General features: G+C 36.4%; 1 long non-coding RNA gene across 1 annotated transcript; it reads right to left on the bottom strand.

Annotated features, from left to right (window-relative positions):
* Positions 1–3132: 3132 nt before the first annotated feature.
* LOC116592520 lies at positions 3133–22588 on the bottom strand. Its single transcript, XR_004286499.1, has 3 exons — positions 22577–22588; positions 5397–5407; positions 3133–3213 (listed from the first exon to the last, which is right to left on the bottom strand). It is a non-coding gene; the product is annotated as an uncharacterized LOC116592520 (long non-coding RNA).
* Between the last annotated feature and the right edge of the window lie 1146 nt (positions 22589–23734).

Below are 23734 nucleotides of genomic sequence, written 5' to 3'. Positions count from 1 at the left end.
GGTGTCTACCTTCAGCTGAGGTCATGAATCAGGGTCCTGGGATCAAGCCCTGCATCGGGCTTCCCGCTCAGTGGGAAGCCTACTTCTCCCTCTCCCTCTGGTGCTCCCCCTGCTTGTGCTCTCTCTCAAATAAATAAAATATTTTTTTAAATGTTATTGGGAAAAGCAGGAAAGAATAACACAATGGGGGAAAAGATAGTCTTCAACAAATGGTGTTGGGAAAACTGGACAGCAACATGCAAAAGAATGAAATGGGATCACTTTCTCTACACCATAAACACACAAAAAATAAAATTTAAAATGGATGAAAGACCTAAATGTGAGACAAAAAGCATCAAAATCCTAGAGAACACAGGCAACACCTCTTTGACATGAACCACAGTAGCTTCTTACCAGATATGCCTCCTGAGGGAAGAGAAACAAAAACAAAAGTGAATTATTGGGACTTCTGCACTGTGAAGGAAACAATCAACAACACTGAAAAGCAACCTTCAGAATGGGAGAAGACATTTGCAAATGACATATCTGATAAAGCGTTAATATCCAAAATACATAAAGAACTTATAAAACTGAACACCCAAAACCAAATAATCCAGTTAAGAAATGGGCAGAAAACACGAATAAACATTTTTCCAAAGACGACATCCCAATGGCTAACAGACACATGAAAAGATGCTCAACATCACTCAACCTCAGGGGAATGCAGATCAAAACCACAATGAGATATCACTTCACACTTGTCGGGATGGCTAAAATTAACAACGTAGGAAATAACATGTGTCAGTGAGGATACAGAGAAAGGGGAATCCTCTTATGCTGTTGGTGAGAATGAAAACTGGTACAGTACAACCACTCTGGAAAACAGTATGGAGATCCCTCACAAAGTTAAAAATAGAACTGCCCCATGATCCAGCAATTACACGACTAGGTATTTACCTAAAGAATACCAAAACACTGATTCAAAGGGATACATGCACCCCGATGTTTATAGCAGTATTATCTAATAATAGCTAAATTATGGAAAGAAACCAAATATCCATCAGCTGATGAATGGATAAAGAAGATATAGTACAAACACACAAACACACACAAATGCCATGGAATATTACTCAGCCATAAAAGATTGAAATCTTGCCATTTGCAATGATGCGGATGGAGCTAGAGGGTATTATGCTAAGCTAAATAAGTCAGTCAGAGAAAGACAAATACCATGTAACTTCACTCATATGTGGTATTTAAGAAACAAAACAGATAAACATAAGGGGGAGAAAAAAGAGAGGGAGTCAAACCAGGAAACATACTTCTTTTTTTCCCTCAGACTCTTACCTATAGAGAACAATCTGAGGGTTAACTAGAAGGGTGGTGGGCAGGGGGGTAGCTGAACTAGGTGAAGGATATTATAAGGAGGACACTTATTGTGATGAGCCCTGGATAGTGTATGTAAGGGATGAATTTCTAATTCTACACCTGAAAATAATATTACACTGTATGTTAACTAACTGGAATTTAAATTAAAAATTTTAAAAATAGAGTATTTAGAGCCCCCCCAAAACTAAGACTGTAAATTTCTGATATCTCCTTAAGCTAGTATTTTTGGACTTGACCCAGAAGTTATAGAAAAAAAAATTTATGTATTTCTACATATATTTTAATTAACCCCTTGATATTAATATTTATTTTATTGTTTGGGGACTAAAATGTGTCCTGTGAAATTCATACATTTATTGTGAAATATATTTGTGACCTAGAATACCATTGATTATTACAAATGTTCTAAGGCAGTGTTAAAGAATATACACCCATTTTAAGTATATACACCCATTTTAAGAAGCAAAGCTTATAATATCCATACATATAAGTATGTATTTAATTGTAAAATTAACCTGGTTTATTATATAAATCATATGTGTATTTTTGGAAATATGATACACAAAATATCCTGACATTTTTTTCTTTATTCAGAACACCTGGAAATGATAGATAAAACCAAACAAGCCCCTTTAAATTAAGTGCTGAGATTTCCAGAAGTAAGGAAAATTCTTCAGAAGACAAACAGAAGTAGAATGTAGGCAGCAGGAATCAGAGAGGTAGCTGAAGCTAAAGCTTATTGACTGTGTTTTTTATGAGATTTTTAAGGGACAGAAAACACACCTTGTACTTACCCAAGGGAGCTGGAACTGAGAACCTACCACCCACATTTGTTAAACGTTGTGGGGCTTCCAACACGCATAGAAGTGAAAGGGATGACTGTAACAGCACAAAGGACAGTTAAAGCAAACAAAAGTTCACCATTTCAAAATCAGTACACTCCATGTGAAGAGGTAAAGGCGAGCTTTGATGACTTAAAGGTACATAGTAAACCTAGAGCAGCTACTGAAAGATAAAGCTAGCCATGGAAACCAAATGGCATTCTAAAAAAAAATACTCATTTGTTACAAAAGAGGACAAGAAAAAAGAACAGATAGGACAAACAACAAACAAAGAGCACGATGATAGATTTGAAGGTGCCCAAATTGATAATGACCATATATGGAAAGTAGATGGACTTAAAAGACTCGGTGAAACAGACCTGGACCAGAACTTCATTTATTACTTTGCCCCATACACGTGCACCCAAATGAAGAGTGTGGGACCAGGATGTCATTATGTGGGGTCACTCATTATCAGCATCAACGTGGACCTTATATCCATCAGTTTATAAATGATCTGGGAATTTCCCTTTCCTCAGTCTACATTTGTCAAAATAAAAGGTCATATTTCTCTTTAATAAAAGACTAGGAGAATCACTATCTCTACATTTGCTGTGGAGTTGCAGAATTTTTGCCAAACCAAGAAGAAGAAATAAAAAGCTATCCAAATCAGAAAGGAAGAAGTAAAATCATCTCTCTTTGTAGATGACATGATATTTTTACATAGAAAATCCTTGGAATATCACTCAGCCATAAAAACAAATGAAATCTTGCCATTTGCAAAAACATGGCTAAGCGAAATAAGCCAGAGAACGATAAATACCATATGATTTTACTTTTATGCAGAATCTATAAAACAAAACAAAGGAGCAAACAACAACAACAACAACAAAACAGAAACAGACTCACACTGGTGATTACCAGAGGGATGGCAATAGGAGGAGGGCTGGGCAAAACAGATGAAGGGGATTATGGGGTACAAACCTACAGTTATAACATAAACAAGTCATGGGGATGAAAAGTACTTTCATAGGGAAATTAGGGAATACTATGAATAATATTGTAATAACTTAATGTGGTGATAGATGGTAATTAAACACAGTGAGCATTGCAAAATATACAGAACTGTGGAATCACTATGTCTTACACCTAAAGTAATCTAATATTATCAACTCTACTTTGGTCAAAAAAGAGAATCCTGAAGACTCCACCAAAGGCTTTTAGGACTAATGAATGAATTCACGGAAGGAAGGGAACGGAAGGGAAGGGAAAGGAAAGGAGGAAGGAAGGAAGGAAGGAAGGAAGGAAGGAAGGAAGGAAGGAAGGAAGGAAGATGGATAGATGGATGAGTGGAGGATGAGGTTTGTGCCCCAGTGGAAAATCATGAGCCTGACTCTGAACTCAGTAACTGAGAAAGAGATCTGGTTCCCATGAGGAAAGACTCTGCAATAACTAGATAGATGATTAGATAGCTAGATGATAGACAGATAATAAGTAGAGGATAGATAAGCAAACAAACAAAAAAACTCACTTGATCATAGTGTATGATTTTCAGTGTATTGTTAAATTTGGTTTACTAATATTTTGTTGAAGAATTTTGTATTTATAATCATCTAGAATATTGACAGGTAATTTTCTTTTCTTGTAATGTCCTTATCTGGTTTTGGTATCAGGGGAATACTGGCCTCATAAAATGAGTTTGGAAGTGTTCTATCTGCTTCAATTTTTTGGAACCATTTGAGAAAGACTGGTATTAATTCTTTTTTAAATGTTTGGTAGAATTCACCCGTGAGTATGTCTGGTCTTAGACTTTTGTTGGGAGGATTTTTATTATGGATTTAATCTCCTTACTAATAATTGGTCTGTTCAGATTTTCTTTTTCTTCGTGACTCAGTCTTTATTCTTTATTTCTTTTGAATACATATATTATGAATGTAATATGTAATGCATATGTAATATGTAATACATATATTATGTATCTGCACCACTCAGATCCCTCTTCAGTGAAGGACTTGATATCACACATGTTCGTGCCAATGGCAATGACAGATAGTTTTAGTTTCCTGCATTTGCAGTTTTCACCTGAGCTGCAGAGACACCCTCAACTAAGGTCATGCCCTTCTCAAAGTGGTGTACACCCAATGACTTCTCGAAGCAGGAGTAGAAAATGCTAGCACTTTGGGGCACTTGGGTGACTCAGTCAGTTAAGCATCTGCCTTCTGCGCAGGTCATGATCCCAGAGTCCTGGGTTGAGCCCTACACCACTCTCCCTGCTCAGTGGGAAGCCGGCTTCTCCTTCTTCCCCTGCCTGCCATTCCCCTGCTTGTTCTCTCTCTCTCGCTCTCTGTCAAAGAAACAAAATCTTTTTTATAAAAAGTGCTAGCACTTCTCCTCAACTTAAGGCAATTCTGTAGGGCCATTTTGGCTCCAGAGCTCTCGTGTGGTCAACCAAGATTGGTGTTGGGTCTGCTGGATCTCCCTCTGCCCGATCCTGCTTCGATGCCCTCCCTTCCATAGGTGATTATTCCACGTACACCTCCAATTGACATCTGGAACCCTAAACTCTATCTCACAGATTGCTGCCTGGAGAAGCCAACTTGCCACAATTGGTACTAGGAATAGTCTGTGAAAGCAGGAGATAAGATGGGGTTTTGGAGCTGGGTGACTTGCCACTTTCCAGCAATGAGGACGATATCACTGTTAGTAGGCAGGGCATAGGTAGTTCCATGAAAAAAGTAACAGTCCGGTCATTCAGATTTTCACTGGTGATGAACTGTGATGGTATTTCAGTGGAAGAGAATGCACTAGCTGCTGTGGTGAATCAAGCATCTGAGAGATAAGCTGAAAGTAGTAACTACAAAGATAATGAAAATGGGTGAGTCTGGTTAAACCATAATTAATGCTGGAAAAAAGATAAGAAAAAGCTCAGAGTGATTAGTGGCCAATTGAAAGCTAAATCTGAAATCCAGATGGTTTTCTTTGTAGTTTATCAAGTATTGGGAGGGCAGTGAAAGCTTAGGATCATGCCCAGGAATAAATTTTCAGTGTACAGTTACATTGAAACTCTAAAGAAAGTTGAAGTTGAAACTGAGACAGGTCAGGGTTGGAGTTTGATTGGGAAGGAATGATCCTGACACATGAGAAGGGCACATCTGGCTTAATGGTATCAAAATCTTGAATTCCAAGATTCCCCTGAACATTCTGAACCTGCACAAGGGCTCCACCCCTATTAAAAGCTAGCATCCTTTTAAAGAGAATGCAAAAGCCTTCTTAGGAGCCGAGCAACGTGCATCCTACCCAAGATCTGCCCCATCTCCTCTCTTGGTGTCTAGGTCTGTAACTAGGATTATGTCACAATATAACCCAGTCAGGAACATGCTGGACCTGATAATAAAAAAAAAAAAAACAAAAAACCTATACCTCAAAAGACCTACAAGTTAGTTTACATATACTAGAAAGAATCAGGAATATGCTCATGGGAATATCTTCTAAGGGAATTGTGATGAAATGGGCTGGTGCATAAAGGTGAATGCATATTCTAAAGATTCAGGATTAAATATCCTGGCAAGGACCCCAGAAGATGATACCAGAAGCACAGACAAAAGCAATGGACCACACTAAAGGATTTAAAATACCAGAATTGCCATAGAATATGGTAGAAAAGGGGATTGCAAAGGCTCAAAGAAGTGTTCATGCTAGAGTGAATATATCATGTAAGGCCAGAAAACCTATCAAATTATTACATTCTGTTGGATATCCAAAAGAGACATTATTTCAAGTCCATAAGAAATACACTGGTGAGAGATCACCAATATCATTAAAAACTTCAGTAGTACATCTCCTATGTAGTCTGGGACTGACAGCAGGAGAGTCCTTTAAAGAGTCTCTCTGGTGACCATGGAGTTGATCGAAGCCCCTATATGTTAGAGTCCAGGTGAAAGTACATAATCATAGGAAACCAGGTGGGTGCAATTATAATGGGTAACGAGTTTAGAAGGGCATTTAGATGGACCTGATACATAGGGAGTTGTGGAGATGGTTTAATAGAACATGGTCCCTCAGGGGCAAAATGGATGGATAGCCAACAAAGTTACTACTCAATTTGTCCCATCAAAAGAAAGAAAGAATTGATATTGAAGGCAGTTGCCACAATTTTTTTAAAGTGATGATCTGTACACCAGCTTCCAGACATCAGTCAGGTTTTAAATATGGAACTCATTGCCTTAAAAGAAGACTGGGTCTCTAGGAAAAGGGATCTTGTAATAATAAGGCAAGTGTACACAGTCATGATTTTCCTTAGTGCTTCCCCAACAGAACCCACAAGTATTTACTCCTATAACTGTGACCTGGGGAAAGGGAAATATCCAGACATTTCTAGAACTCTTTAAAACACAGAGTCCAAGTTAACAGTGATACTCAGTGACCCAAAATGTTAGGACCCCTAGTATTTCAGGGGCATATGGGGAAAAGACAATATAAAAGTTCTAGACAGGGTATTACCCTCAGTGTGTTCATAGGGTCCATGTACAAACCTGATGGTCACTTCCCTAGATCCTAATAGCAAAATTGGAATTGGCATTACTTAGAGATTAGCACAAACCGCACATTGGATTCTTGGCCTATAGTGTAAGATCGATCAGTGGAAAAGCCCAACTAGAAATCTCTGAATTTGCCCCCCATTCAAGTAAAGGTAATAAGATTTTTTTAAATGTCATATTGAACATGTGTCAGGTGCAGAAATGAGTGCCACTCTTAAAGATTCAGAATGAGGAGTGATGGACCCCATTACCTAATTCACCAGTCTGTCCCCTGTAAAAATTAGATAGATCCTAGAGAATGACAGAAGACTACCACAGACTTAACCAAGTGCTAGATTTAATTATGGCTATGTTGCTATATATGGTTATCATTGCTAGAGAAGATTACTACAGCCTCAGTTACATGCAACTGTTGATTTGGTCAGTGAATTTTTCCATTGCTATGGAAGATCAGAATCTGTTTACATTCCCATGAAATGGACAACAGTATATACTATTAATTTTCCCAAGGACTCTAAGTATCCCACCTTATGTTAAAATATTGTCTGAAAAATATGAGGACATGCTTCAAAATATCACATTGAGGAGTAGTAATTTAACAAATGGTATTCAGCAATTGACAGAATGGCAGAACTATTTTGCATACTTACACATAGAGATTAGGAACGCTCAGGAAAGTTCCAGAAACACTGCTTCATGATTAATTGCTGCCTTTCTTTTTAAACTATGATAACATGATAATATTCATGATGCATTTGTAACAATATTTGAATTAAAAATTTTTAGTTTATCGTTAAAAAAAATATATATATATATATATTGAATATTATCGTGCAAAACACCAGGTGGCTGGCATGCTGGATACCTTTGTAAGAAACATATACTCCAGAGGTGAGAGATAACCCCTCTAATACTCAGGGCCCTACCACATCAGTAAGATGTTTAGTAGGAGTTCAGTCAGGGGCCAACCAGAATATCCTATCTATGATAAAGGAAAACTTATGACACCTTGTAACTTTCACCAAGAAGAAGGAAGTACAAAGCCTGATATCTTTGGATCCTAGAAACAGCATATACCAGTATATGCTCCAACCCATACACTGGGTGGCAAAAACCTGGAGCAGGAAAGGACTTTACAGCGCATCCAGACTATGGTGTAAACAGCCCTATTCTTTGGTCTGGACTATGAGTTAGACTCTGTGATATTAAAAGGACCGATATTGGGGAAAGTTGCCATGTGATGTTTTTGGCAAGCCCCACAAGAGAATCACAACACAGAGCCTTAGAGTTCTGTAGAAAGGTCATTCCACCTTCAGATATGCTCTTGGGACCTAGTAAAGACAGGGTCCAACTGATGAGACAACAAATGATCACATGGCTACAACTGCCCATCTTGAGGAGGTTTCTGTTAAACCCAACATTGAGTCTTAGAGTTGGGAGGCCCAAAGATAATCCATCACAGGTAGCAGCAGTATGCCTGGGATCAAAGCAGAGCAGCACCAGAGAGCACAAATCAGCTCCATGAGCAGATAACCCAGACCTCCCATCATCACCACAGTTGTACTAGTACCTGTGTCTAAGTCCCACTGAGGGATTCCTTATGTCCTGGTGACAGGGGAGGAAAAAGTTCAAGCTTGATTCACAGATTGGTCTTCTTGGAATGTGGGTACAAACTGAAAATGGATGGCAGTATAAATCCACTCAAGTACAGCCTTAAAAAACAGGAGAGGGGTGCCTGGGTGGCCCAGTCAGTTAAACATCTGCCTTCAGCTTGTGTCATGGTCCCAGAGTCCCAGAGTCCCAGAATCAAACCCTGCATCAGGCTCCCTGCTCAGCAGGGAGTCTGCTTCTCCCTCTGCCCCTCACCCCACTTGTGCTCTCTATCCTACTCTCTCTCCTTCTCTCAATAAGTAAAAACAAAATCTTAAAAAAAAAAAAAAAGAAGGAAAGAAAAACAAGAGGGAAGAAAATATCCTTGTGGCCAGAGCTTTTACAGTATACATTGTCAGTTATTTTATGGCAAAAGAGACATTGCTTAACGTTAAAATATATATAGGCTCTTGGAAAGTGAAAATGGCTTGGTCAGAGGAAGAAAGATTAGAAGATTAAATATAAGAAGGCCTGGCATAGAGGCATGAAGATGGGCATATCGAAATGGCAGGAGGTATGAAGACTTTCATGTTTCCGTCCATCAGAAAGCATTAACTATGGATGAAGTATGACTCAACCAGTGACACTAGCCATCTCTGACATCAGTTTTTCCACTACTGATACAATGGACACATGGCCATAATGTCAGGGATTGAGGACTTTTTGTGGAATAAACATGGACTCCACTTACCAAATGTACCACACACCAGCAAAAAACTAAATCTGACTCACTAATATGGCACCATTTCCCAGCCATTCACTGGCAAGATGACCACAATGAACCTTTTCAACCCTGGAAGAGATAGGAATTTGTTTTAGTAAAAATAGATACAGCCAGTTCAGCTTACGCTATCTAAGTTCTGCAGCTGCTTTAATGAATAATCCCCTTCTTTCCTTAAGCAAACCCATAAATTCTCCAACCAGGTTATGTAAAAGCCTTCAGGAAGAGGCATCCCCTGGCCAAACTGGAGACATTTGGGGCATCAGAATAAATAATGATAACAACATATTCAGTGATGCTTTAAATGACAGCAAATATACCAGAAAAATAGTTACTTTTGTATATGATGACATATGAAACACATAGTTTCAAAGTATCCCATTATAAAATACTTATTAATGACAAAAGAGGAAAAAGTAATTTTATGGTAGACCTGGATGTCACTATTTTGATCCGTTCAATGACCAAAGTGAACATCCCTAGTAATGGGACAAATTGAAATTACATGCCATTTGACAGGATCCCATGAAGAGAACAAAGCATCACTATCAAAGATGTATAACTTGAGTCTCATCATGGGCAATATTAAATAGATGCAAATTGATTAAAGAGATGCAAATTGACTGATATTCCACAAAATAAGTGTCCCATATTTCTGAAAGTGTCAAAGCCATTGTTATGAACTGAGACATGTCCCCCACAATTCATATGAATTTTGGATTGAAGCCCTCTGGTGTGACTGAAAGGACTTTAAGGACATAACTGAGGTTTAATGAGGTCACAAGAGCAGGATACTAATCTGATTGGGTTTATAAGAAGAGAAAGAGAGAAAGGGAGATAAGTAAGGAGTGAGACAGAGAGAGAAAGAGAAAACAAGATCTCTTGTTCTCCATGCAGAAAGGAAAAGCCATATGAGGACACAATAAGAAGATGTCCACAAGCTTAGAAGAGAAAGAAGTCTTATCAAAAACTGACATTGACCTTGACTTGCAGCCTCCAGAAATCTGGAGTTGGACTTGGACTTGCAGCCTTGATATTGGACTTGCAGCCTCGATCTTGGACTTGCAGCCTCCAGAAATGTGAGAAAATAAATGTCTCTTGTTTAAGCCAGTCTTTCCTATGGCAACCCTAATAGACTAATACAGTGCAAAAATCAAGAAGACTAAGTAACTGTCTTTGCCTTTCTAATATGTACACATGAATCTTTCTTAAGCAAAAGAATTCCTAAGTTTTATTAGCTCTACTATTTGTCTCAAATGTCTTCTTTATGAATTTTGTAGAGAACATTGTGGTTAACTCCTCAAAATCCAATTCCACCTTTCTGCCACTATATATCAACAATATGGTTGAGTAAATTGCTTGAGCTCCAGGAAGATTTCTGATTAATATAAACCAATCATTGCAATCATAAAGCTCTTCTTGCAGAGTGGTTAATAACTTCAAGCTTAAACCAACCACCGCATACCAATCCCCTGGCAACAGAGATGGATTTCTAAACTATTAGCCAAATTAAGGAAGAACACTTCTTCAAAGGTTAAAGAAGAGATGTTCTCTTTATTCCACTAGATACCAATGAGGAAATAGCCATCATCCTTAAACTCCAAGAAAAACAAGCCTTAAAAAGAAGCATATACTTTGTATACCGGAGAAGAGCATTAGTGAGGATGTAGTTCCTGAGGACATTCTTGAACTACTGAATCAACCAATCTTGACTTTTATTCTACTTCTGAACTTCTGGTTATGTGAACCATTTTCATTAATGATTTAAGTCAAATTGACTTGTGTTTTCTATGTTGCAGATTAAAGCATACTAACTGAAGCAGCAAGCAATTATTTTTTCAGTAAATACATAATGAATACCTACCATGACCCAGGCACTCTCCTATACATGAACAAAGCAGAAGCAATTGCCTTTCCCTCAAACAGCTTATTCTAGCCAATTATCTTTATTTTGATTCTCCATCCTTTCTACTTTATCTACAATCACTTTACATATTGCTCTGATCTTTTGTGTGCATGCTGGAAGACTTATTCCAGTTTGTCTACTTCAGTGCTTAACTGATTTTCTACACCACTAATTACGTTCTTTATCACCTCTATGACAGATCTTCCTTCTTCCCTCTATTTTGCTACTATGTTTTTAGTTTCTTTACAATCCTCTCCCAATGTGAATCCATTTGGTATCATCCATCCTCACTTTCCTCCTTTTCTATAACATTTTATCTCATATTTTCTATCTTCATCAGTTTTTTAATAAATAAAGGGAATTCCTTTTTTATACTATTGATGATGCAAACAATATCTTAAGTTGACCTCCTACAGTATTTTCCACTGAAAGCATCTTGTCTTCCTTGTAACTTCACCTGTTCTCTATGACCTTCAATAATAACAAAAAATTAAATCCCCTATTTTCCCCAGTTTCTTAAGTTATACAAACTTCATTTGTTATATGTTTCTATGTAATATACAATATCAATATATATAACTACTGTGCATAAAATTTCTGTGAAAAAATGATAAGCAACAACTTTTTCAAAGAGTAAAAGCATGCTTTCTACTATCAAGGAATAAAAAGTCCAACCTGATTTTAAAAATCATTATTTACTTCCCTGGCATAAGAAAAAACAGAAAATGTAAAATCTTATGATCTCTCATGGAATGGGTAAGTAAATGCAAACAAACTTTGAAAGAGCATAATGGCAGATAGGAATTGAATATTAATAAAATAAGTCTGGAATATACCTTTATTCTGTTTTGTGCCAGGAGAAATGATACTCCCCCTCTTAACTACTCCAGCTCAAAGAAGAACCACATCTGAAAATCAGAGATTTGCCTTCAGAATTTAAACCCTAATGAAAACAGAATCACAACATGGTAGGATAATTAATGAAGAAGATAGGATACATATCATCTGTTAACACAATTTAATAGAAATAACATTTGTACTATTCTATATACTACCTTTGTTCTCTTAGCTTCCTCACTTACTATACAATAGAGTAACTATAGTTAAAATTTAATCCTTTCAATCCCCATTTTGTAATGAAAACATAAATTAGAGTGATCTGGCTTAGTCTAGGCTACAAGAGTTAATTTCGGTGTAACTTCTGTAGATTTATCTTAATTGTGAATTGCAAAAAGAAATGGGTTGTTAGAGTGGTATAATAAGAATCAATGAGAATAAATTTGAACATATGTCTTTAAACCATAGAAATATGTTTAAAAATAATTACATATTAAACTTCTCACTAAAGGAACATAGTTTTAAGAATACCTCTTAGTTATTCATAAAATGAAACAAAATGTGTTTACTGTTTGATAATTGTATCACTTAACATATAGCCCCTAACTTGGGTCTCTGCTCCTAAATGGATTATATTTTATCTACTTTGAACTGAAATTTCCATCTGCTGACCTACTCATCTAGCTGATACAAATGATTTTAAATATGTTTGTCTCATTTGTTGATATTTTGTTGCCTCCATTTTTAGTACTGCTAAAGAACTGTATCACTTTCATTTACTTTTTCTCAGATCATCCATATCAACAACACAGGACTAATTAGCTTAGAAGAGCTACCTGTTCTGAAATCACTGAGGAGAATCACAAGAAGCCTCAAAGTAATCTCTGTCAATGAGTTCCCACTTTTTATTACCACCTTCTGTGATCATGCTGTGACTTTGACAACCACCCTTGAGGGAATATTTTTGCCAGCTTACACAGTGAATCAAAGGCAGAACTAGGAAAGGGATGGAGCCCAGTATTTTCCACTATTTGTCGTCTTTATACCAGTGTATACAGTGTTTCCTATTCCAAACTGACCCTGCATGACTTTCTGCAACATGATAGGATCCCCACAGTGGTGTTATTTCTGGGAACACTTGGGTACAAAGAGAGCTCTTGACATAGCTTAACCAATGTAATATTTAATAGCATCCATAAAGGAAAAAATCACAAATGGGTATTGTCTTGATTTTCTCAGTATTAAAAAAAATACAGTGTTTTTACAAATACAAAGGAGTATTTTGAAATTTATAAAATTAAAATGAGAATTTGTGATGATCTAAAATATTAAATCATATATTATAGATAGATATCAGAATACATAGCTACCTGTCACAAATATTATTTTTGGGGGCACCTGAGTGGCTCAGTGGGTTAAAGCCTCTGCCTTCAGCTCAGGTCCTGGGATCAAGCCCCGCATCTGGCTCTGTAATCGGCAGGGAGCCTGCTTCCTCCTCTCTCTCTCTGCCTGCCTCTCTGCCTACCTGTGATCTCTCTCTCTCTCTCTGTCAAATAAATAAATAAAATCTTTAAAAAAAAAACAAATATTATTTTTAGTTATGAATTGCTTTCTAAGCAAAATAGCATACAAGTGCTCCTACAATTTCTATAAGTATAATATACATTAGAAGAATCCAGCCAATTTTATTCCACATGATTTTAATAATATAACAATTTTTTAAAGATTTTATTTTTATTTATTTGACAGACAGAGATCACAAGGAGGCAGAGAGGCAGGCAGAGAGAGAGAGGAAGGGAAGCAGGCTCCCTGCTGAGCAGAGAGCCCGATGCGGGGCTTGATCCCAGGACCCTGAGACCATGACCTGGGCCGAAGGCAGAGGCTTAACCCACTGAGCCACCCAGGCGCCCCTATAACAATTTTTTTTTTAAAGAAAGCCTAAAATCATGGGGTGCCTGGGTGTCTTGGTTGGTTAAGCAGCTGACTCTTGATTTCAGCTCTAGTCATGATCTCAGTGTCCTGGGATAGAGCCTCGAGTTGGTTGAGTGGAAAATCTCCTTGTCTCCCTGTTGCTCTATCTCTCTCCCTGCTCATTCTCTCTCTTTCTCTCTCTCACATACACACACAAATAAATAAATCTTTAAAAAGAAAATGTAAAATCAAATTTTCTTAAGGTGTAAAAGCAATGACAGAATCATCTAGAGAAGGTGAGATCGGGCTGATAGGTGCAACTATTCCAAAATGTTTTTTCCCCTTTTGCAGTATTCAGACCATAATACAATGCCACCACCTATTGATGGAATGGCAGAATTGAAATTCCAAAATTGAAATTCCAAAATTACAAACAACACAGTATCAAATATTTATAGGAATTATAAATCAAGATACAGAACATAGTTCATTAATCAATGATTAGATGAGATATATCAGTAATACATTTAGATGGTAATAGATTTGTTTACATCAATTGCTTCTTTGACGTTCTGGCATTCTGTGGAATGGCGCAGTCTTTCTTTAAGTGCCAATTATTGCTTGAACATAAGAAAATATATAATTAATGTTAGTTTCCTTCCATATATTTAAAAGTAAACGTTAGAAGAAAAATATTGTAAGAATTATTTTTTCACACAACACATAGTCACATTGGATTGAATATTAGGGATCTGCATAATACATTTTGGGGAATCTAGACTTCATTTTCCAGAAATGGATTGGATAACATCCAGTAAGCACATGTAAAAATAAACTTTATGCTATGGAAAATATACTCTCCGGTGCTTACTAACACTTGCAAGAAAGCAAGAGACATCCCACAGACCAAACCTAAGGAAGAATCCCAAGAGAAGAGCCATAAGCCAGTGAGCTAAATATCTCCCAGATGCCCTGAAAGAATGTGTATCTGTGTTTGGGCGGGGGATGGAGGGGAAATTGCTTTCCAAGTTCTTGGGCTTTAAGATGTCAAATCAAAAGACAATAAGTTGAACTTCTTTGATGTTGTTAGATGAAACTGAAACTTTCAAATAGTTATATTTTTAGCAAATGTGCAGAATAGAAAAAAATATACTCACCAACTCAGGAAAATAACAAGAAAGTAAGGTTGTGTTCACACAAAATCTAGACAGATCAATAAAAGTTGGGCTTGAGAATTTGTGATATTGGAGTTTTCCTCTGACATGATGTTCTTATTTCCGTTATCTATATGGTCCAAGAATGTTTCAGCTGAGAAAGCAAGATAAAGTGGTCTATGGCTGCATTACTGTACAATATCACTGTAACATCTGGATGAATCAAATTGAAAATCTCTTTAAAGGACAAATAATCTACATTGTAAAGCCACACCAGATTCTCACAAATAAAGCTTCACAGAAAATATGCTTATAATACAGAATCATAGAGCCAACAAGGAAACATTTCATCATAAGTGAGTAAATTTTAAAAAAAATCCAAATATTTTTGTTGGTACAAATTAAAATCAATCATTGATATTTAAAATTCAGTAAGTTTGTTAAAAGCAGGTAAAACAAAGCTAAGTAGAGAATTAATAAATATAAGACTGTATTTCCCATATACAATGCTGCAAAGACATATACAATGCTTCAGAGACAATACCATGAAAGAGAAGTTGAGACATAGAATATGAAATGATTAAACCTAATGCGTGCTTCTTTGGATTTCCAGAGATAGACAGTAAGTGGAATGACTGAGAGAAAATATTAAAAATTAAGTGGTTGACAAATTTCCTAAGCTGATGAAAAACATAAATCCCTTATGGACATCAGGGAGGGTGTGTGTTATGGTGAGTGCTATAAAATGTGTAATCCTGATGATTCACAGACCTGTACCCCTTCAAATAATACATGAAATATTAATAAAAATAATTTTTTAAAATACAATAATTTTTTTAAAAAATTATTTTTTCTAATTTGAAAATGTACAACAAACACCAAGGTAGATAAATACAAAAGAAACATACCTACGTAATACAATGAAACACAGAAAACCAAAGGTAAAGAAGTGCTCTCATGTGCAAACAGAGAGACAAGTCAGGCTTCCTAAAAGAAATGACAATTACATAAACTACAGACTTCCCAAAAGAAATGGTAGATGGCAGACAATGGTGGAATGTTATTATCAAGAAATGGGAGAAAACAACTCTCACATTATTCATTTATTGTTATATTATATTATATTATATTATATTATATTATATTATATTATTGATGTAGGGTTGACACATAATGTTACATTAGTTTCAGGTGTACAGCATAGTGATTCAACAAGTCTATAAATTATGCTAATCTCACCACAAGTGTAACTTACCTTCTATTGCCATACAACACAATTAACAATATCATTGACTATATTCCCTATGCTGTATCTTTTTTCCACATCACTTTTTCATTACATAACTGGAATCCTGTATTTCCCATCCTCTTTACCCATTTTACCCATCCCTTTTCCTCCTTCACCTCTGGCAACGTTCAAATTGTTCTCAGTATTTATGAGTCTGTTTCCACTTTTTGTTTATTTTGGGTTTTTTAGGTTCTACATATAAGTGAAATCATATAATATTTGTCTTTCTCTGCCTGACTTAGCTCACTTAGCATAATATCTTCTAGATCTACCCATGTTATTGCAAGTAGCAAGATCTTAACCTTTTTATGGCTGAGTAATATTCCATTGCGTATAGCATTTCTTCTTTATCCTTTCATCTGTGGATGGATACTTGGGTTGCTTCTGTATCTTGACTATTGTCAAAAATGCTACAATTCACAAAAAGGTGCATATACCTTTTCTATTTAGTGTATTTGTTTTCCTCATGTTAATACCCAGTAGTGGAATGACTAGAGCATATGGTAATTCTGTTTTCAATTTTTTAAGGAATCTAAATTGTTTTTGATCATGACTGTACCAATTTACAACCCCAGCACAGTACACAAAGTTTCCATTTTTCCCACATTCTCACCAACACTTGTTATTTCTTGCCTTTTTGATTCTAGCCACTCTGACAGGTGTAAGGTAATGTCTCATTATAGTTTTGGTTTGCATTTCCCTGATGATTAGTGATGTTGAGCATCTTTTTATGTATCTCTTGGCCATCTGTGCCTTTTTTGGAAAAACATCTTTTCAGTAGGTCTTCTGCCCATATTTTAATTGGGTTATTTGTTTCTAGAATGTTGAGTTGTATGAGTTCTTTACAGATTTTGGTTATTAATCCTTTACCAAATCTATCATTTTCAAATATTTTCTCCCATTCAGTAAGTTGCCTTTCCATTTTGCTAGTGGATCAAAAGATATTCTTTGGTGTAGTCCCAATAGTTCATTTTTGCTTTTGTTTCCTTGCCTGACAAGACACCTCTGGAAAAATGTTACTACAGCTGATGTCATAGACATTACCACCCGTGTTTTCTTTTAGAAGCTTTATGACTTTTTTCACATTCAGGTCCTTGACTCGTTTTGAGTTTATTTTTGTATATGGTGCAAGAAGGTTTAGTTTCATTTTTTGCATATAGTTATCCAGTTTTTCCAACACCATTTATTGAAGAGACTGTCTTTTCCCCTATTGTATATTCCTGCTGCCTTTGTCATAGATTAATTGACAGTGTGGGTTTATTTCTAGGCTCTCTATTCTGTTCTCTTGATTGATGTGTCTACTTTGTGCCAGTACCGTACTATATTATTACAACTTTGTAGTATATCTTGAAATCCGGAATTGTGATGTCTCCAACATAGATCCTGGAGAATGTTCCACATGCACTTGAAAGGAATGTGTATTCTATTGTTTTTGGATGGAATGTTCTGTTTATATCCATTAAGGCCATCTGATTTAAAGTGTCACTCAAAAGACATTGTTTCCTTATTAACTTTTTTACCTGGATGATCTGTCCATTGACGTAAGTGGGTGTTAAAGTCACCTACTCTTATTGCATTACTGTCAATTTCTCCCTTTATGTGTGTGTTAGTATTTGGTTCCTGAGCCCTCTGCACCAGGGGTGCTCTAGGAAGCTGTCTGGATTTGAAGTGACAGAGACCTGTGTTCTTAGTGCAATGGCTGGAGCTGTAGAACCAAGGGTGTCACGGTGTGTGCCATGTTGGGACCATATAGGTAGAATGGCTGGAGCTGGTATGGTCTAAGAAACCAGGACTTGCTAGGTAGTGAGTCCTGCACTACCAAGATAGAGGGGAAAAATAACCTGGGACACCTGCCAGCCTGTCTGACCCAGAGAGTTCCAGCAGCTCCTCCAAAGTTTGGCACAATTCTAGGTCTAATTCCTTTATATTCTTTTGCTCTTTTAAACCCACAGCTTTTTTTCTGTGCCCCAGAGCATCCAGGGCTAGGGTGGGCTAGGGACCTTGCTCACCAAGGCAGCAGGCCAGCTATGGCATCTATAACTAAATATGAGATACTACCACAACTCACACGAATTCAGATCATTACTTATAGTTAAAGGAATAATTTTCCAGATAGAATAATTCTAAATTCATGGGCACCTTATATATAATACAGCAAAATATAGAGCTGTGTCTGTCACAATAAGAAAGATATTGACAAATCCTCCTTAACAGTGGGAGATTTAACATTCTCTCTAAAAGACTGAGCAACTAGATTTTTTAAAAAGGTTTTCAGACTGTGGATGGAGACAACAATGAATTAACCTTTTAATCTATTAGTGATACATAGGATGACACATTAAAAAATCAGGGAGGAGATACTCCTCTCAGTTGTGGACCAAACTTTCACAAAATTTGACCATGAACAAAGCCTAAAAGCAAGTGTTTCCAAATACCAAAGTAACAAGATCACAAAATGTGTGTTCCCTAAACAAAGGGAAAAAGTAAAAATTAAAGTAGAAATTGATAATAAATAGATTAAGAAATACTTAAGTATTTAAAATTTACTTATAAATAATAAATTAAGGGAGAGAAATCATGAGAATATAAATATGTTTAAATGAAGGGTGATTATGAAATAGTATATACCAAAACTTGTTTAATTCTTACCAATTCTGTAGTACTAAATACTATATTAGAAAGCATTAGAAAATTAAAAATTAATGACACTAACAATCTAACTCAGAAAATAAGTAAAAAAGAACAACAAACAGAAGATAATCATTTTGCAACTCCTAATGAAGTAATTGATTCAGGCGAAGTTTTTAGTGGATGCCAAACCATTTGATAAAAAGCTGACATAAAATGGAATTGATACAAAACTCAAATAGGGCCCACAGATTCCTTGCTAGTAAGTGGGATCATCTTCCACTGTGATCAATATTAGCAACATTAATAATTAGCCAACTTTTTGATGTAATTAATAAGAAATAATTAGTCTTATAATATTCTCACAAAGAAACATTTTATCAACTTAATAATGTACTCAAAGTAAGTCAAATAAAATCTTTACACTTAAACTTCTAATTTATAAGAAATACCAAAACCTACAGTGATAACAAATACCAAACAATCCACAAATACTTTAAAATCCACCATATACTTTAAAAATCAGATGTTCTGGGGCACCTGGGTGGCTCAGTGGGTTAAAGCCTCTGCCTTTGGCTCAGGTCATGTTCCCAGGGTCCTGGGATTGAGGCCCACGTTGGGCTCTCTGCTCAGTGGGGAGCCTGCTTCCCCCCCCACCCCGACTGCCTCTCTGCCTACTTGTGATCTCTGTCTGTCAAATAAATAAATAAACTCTTTTAAAAAATCAGATGTTCTAAGGGAAAACTGATCTGATCTCTTCAAAAAACTAATGTCATAAAAAAGAAGAGAGGGTAATGCTCTGTATCAAAATATCCTTTAGAGAAATACTACATATTGCCATTGATTGAATCATGGTCTGAAGAAACTAGATTTGAAAGGAATTGTATGAACTAATGGAGACATAGATAATATTAAATCATATTAAATTATTTTAGGGAATGATTAATTTTGTTAGGTGTGATAATCCTGTTGTGGTTATGTAGAAAAGTGTCGTAGTTTTAGAGATGGATACTGAAAGAATTAGGAGTATCTTATGGGTTTTTTTTTTCATTTATTTATTTTCAGCATAACAGGATTATCTTGTTATGATATCTTTAATTTACATTTAAAAATTTACCAAAAACAGATGAAACCAATGATTTAATTGTTAAATCTGAGATAGGTGTTTATAATTCCCTTTATTTTTTGTGTGTTTGAAATTTTTTATAAAAGTTTCAAAAATAAAAAGCAAAGAAAATAGATGCAGCCTCAGAGATCTACTATTCTTAGCTAATGTGAACCAGACATCAGCCCATCCAGGCTCCGGTCTCACCAAGAGCTGCCTCCCAATGTTGCACGATGTTTGGCCCTGAAAGTTATAGCGGCAGAGGTCTTTCATTCCTCAGCAAGCATGGCCTTGTACACTGAGTGATCATGACATTAATTCAACCTTCTCTGGTCTTAAACTTAGTATTTGAACATGAACTGGGAGTCAAGCAAATTTGGACAGCTCCTACTTGAAATAACCAAGAACACTGGGGAGACATTCTAGGATTAAAAGCAGTTTCAACTCTTGGAACCAATTTTCCTTTCCAGTTATACCATTGCTGATTTGGCTTAAATCCTGCCAAACATTTCTTTTCTGGCTGTCTCATTCTAACCAGTTTATAAGCTTTATCCGATGGAAATTGCCATTCTTCTTCCAGAATATGGGAAAAAGAATTATATTCTTATATGGATAAAAATTAAGCAGTCCAATTTTATTTTCATTTATTTGAGCCTTAATCTATCCAAAAGGTATGCAGTATGTGCTACAAGGGACTCATAGATAGGCAAGCTCTAGAAGACAGCATAAATGACATTGGGAGAGAAAGGTCTTAAAGATTAAAGGCATAGTTTGTTGCAGAAATCCAGAGAAAAAACACTATCTATAGAATGAACCATGGGACAGGCTATGAATAATGATAGTCTTGTTTCTACCTTATTCACCCTTTCATTTCTTTTTCTTTTCTTGCTGACTATGACTCCTTTATTAGGCTGAATAAAAGTGACAATAGCAGGCATCCTTTTCTTGTTGCCAATCTGAAAGGGACATTTTTCTAGTTTCTCCACTAGTATGATGTTGCCAAAGGCTTTTTTATTTTTTATTCTTGTAGTGGATTCTATTGGTTGCCACCAAGGTTCTTTTCATTAAATCAGTCAGTGTAGCCAACCCCCAGCTATTGAAAATTAACTGACAGTTTAAGTTTATAGCTGCCTTTTCCACAAAGAATTATCTGTATCAAACTGGAGCCAGTGGGGCAACTAGTGTCAACTCATTGAAATATGATTACCAAGACTGACCACTTTGTAAATACCGTTGAGACATTGAAGAAAGAAAATTGTAGGCTCATATTGAGTAATCAGCAATCTAAGACAAATTATGAGACTCAAAATTCTCCTTGGCAGCATTAAAAAAAATATTTTTTGCCATAAGGTAGTAAATAAAGCTAAAGGCTAAATTTAGAATTTATTTGTGAGACTATCATAAGTTTTTTTTAAAAGATTTTATTTATGTATTTGACAGACAGAGATCACAAGTAGGCAGAGAGGCCAGCAGAGAGAGAGAGGAGAAAGCAGGCTCCCCGCTGAGCAGAGAGCCCGACGCGGGGCTCGATCCCAGGACCCTGAAATCATGACCTGAGCCGAAGACAGAGGCTCAACCCACTGAGCCACCCAGGTGCCCCGAGACTATCATAAATTTAGAGGAGGTCATATTCTCCTTGCCTAGGTCAGTGCCCTCATAATAAAGTGGGATCCTGCGGTTTGGGATGGGCCATGTAGCTTCACTTCCTCTCTACATGTGCCTATCCACAGATGCCTTGGATATCTTCCCATTATGGCAGTTGGCTTCCCACAAAGAGAAGATCCAAGAGATCAGGCAAAAACTTCAATACCTTTTATAACCTAGTTTCAGAAATCAGGTACCATTACTTTCACAATATTGTATTGGCCACACAGTTCAGCCCCATTCAGTGGGAAGAAACCACTCAAGGGCCTGAATATCAAGAGGCATGATTCCTGGTTGCCATCATGGAGGCTGAGTCCCACAGACCCACACTTTGGTTTTTAATAATTCAAGTCTCTCCTACACATGAATTCTCATAAAGTCTCAAACCCTTGCAGTATCAGCTTGAATTCCATGGACCTCATCCTCTAAATCAGGGACAAGCATGTATGTGCTTCCTTGAATGTAATTTCTAAAGACTAGTGAATGAAGAGACAGTTATCTGTTCTGCACACCCATTAAAATGGCAGGGCAGGGATAGGATGAGAGTCTATACTCTTCCATGTAAAACTGGAAAAACAAGAGGTACAGAGAGTTATGGGCCCATAACATTCCTAAAATCTAGAATGTCAACACGTGTTCATAGTGCCTTGATGAGGATTTAAGTTTTGGGAATCGTTCACTGTGTTTCTGGATCTGCCCTCTGAACTTTTTGTTCTACCCTTCCTTCACTATAAAATGTGTCTCATGTTTATAATTGGGTCATGTTCTCAGCCTTCTTCCTATATAAATTTGAGGATTCAGAGTTCAATTTTTAATTTTATTGTCCCTGTTCCTTTCAGTTCAAATTGGTGCTACTTCCATAGTCTGATAATTTTTTAAATTTTACATTACTGTTTTTTAAAGTTTTTATTTTAATTTCAGTTACCTAACATACAGTGTAATATTTGTCTCAGATATACAATATAGTGATTCAACACTCAACAGTGTGAGAAATGAATTCACAACTATATGGTCAATTAATCCTTGACAAAGCAGGAAAGAATATCTAATGTGGGAGAAGATAGTCTCTTCAACAAATGGTGTTGGGAAAACTGGACAGGAACATGCAAAAGCATGAAGCTGGACCATCTTCTTATACCAAACACAAAAATAAATTTAAAATGGATTAAAAGTCCTAAATGTGAAAACTGAAACCATAAAAATCCTAGAAGAAAACAAAATATGTTTATTTTTAAAATCTTTGTGGTTCTCCTAGGAATCTTACTAAAGTTTAATCCTATAGATAAAAGCCACACTGCAAGTCTCTTTGAGATAAGCCTTTTTCTAATTGGATTTCCCAGTGAGGCTATTGAAGTATAACACACTTTAGATTCTTAGAAGCCCTTCTATTTAAAGTAGAAGGTCCATGAGACACAACATTAAAACATTATAAGGATTTTGTTTGACTGATTTTCTAAGGTCTTTACTGGCATATTCTCCTCTTCATCTTTAGACCATGTTTTCCTGAACTTTTTCTGTACTTAATCTTTTCCTGGGAGCCTTTTTTTTTTTCCTTGAGGTAGAGAGGTTTACTTTATTTTTTTTTATTAATTTCTTTTCAGCATAACAGAATTCATTGCATATGCATCACATCCAGTGTTCCATGCCATATGTGCCCTCCATAATACCCACACCTGGCTCCCCCAACCTCCCACCTCCCGCCCCTTCAAAACCCTCAGTTTGTTTTTCAGCCATTTTAAAATGTTTACATCATTCATCATATGGAAAGTCTAGGAATTCTCCACACCAGCAAATCCTTGATTTTCATGTTTAACAGTTATTTCCTGAGCATATCTCTCTCTTCTTGCAATTTACTTCTGGCAATAAGAAGCAGTCAACTGGCATGTTGAGTAGTGTGCCTGGAAGTTACCCAGTTCACTAAAAAAAAATTTCTACTCTCCATGTTAGTGCAGGAAACAGCATATTACACAGGGAGTCCCTTCACTCTAGTTTTCAGTAGTATTTTTCTCACTGTCCTTTAAGCCCTCATTTCCATCTCCTTGGAATCACCTGGCTTCCATAAACAAACTCTTTGCTTCTATTTCCCTAACATTCCTTTTAAAGGCCTTCCCCCTTTTACCTCTTTCCTCGTTTCAAAGCAATGCCCACATTTTTTTAGATTTT

Source organism: Mustela erminea, chromosome 6, assembly GCF_009829155.1.
Source record: "Mustela erminea isolate mMusErm1 chromosome 6, mMusErm1.Pri, whole genome shotgun sequence".
NCBI classification, from domain to species: domain Eukaryota; kingdom Metazoa; phylum Chordata; class Mammalia; order Carnivora; family Mustelidae; genus Mustela; species Mustela erminea.
The sequence above is the reverse complement of the archived record's forward strand: the minus strand, read 5'-3'. Positions and strand labels throughout refer to the sequence as shown.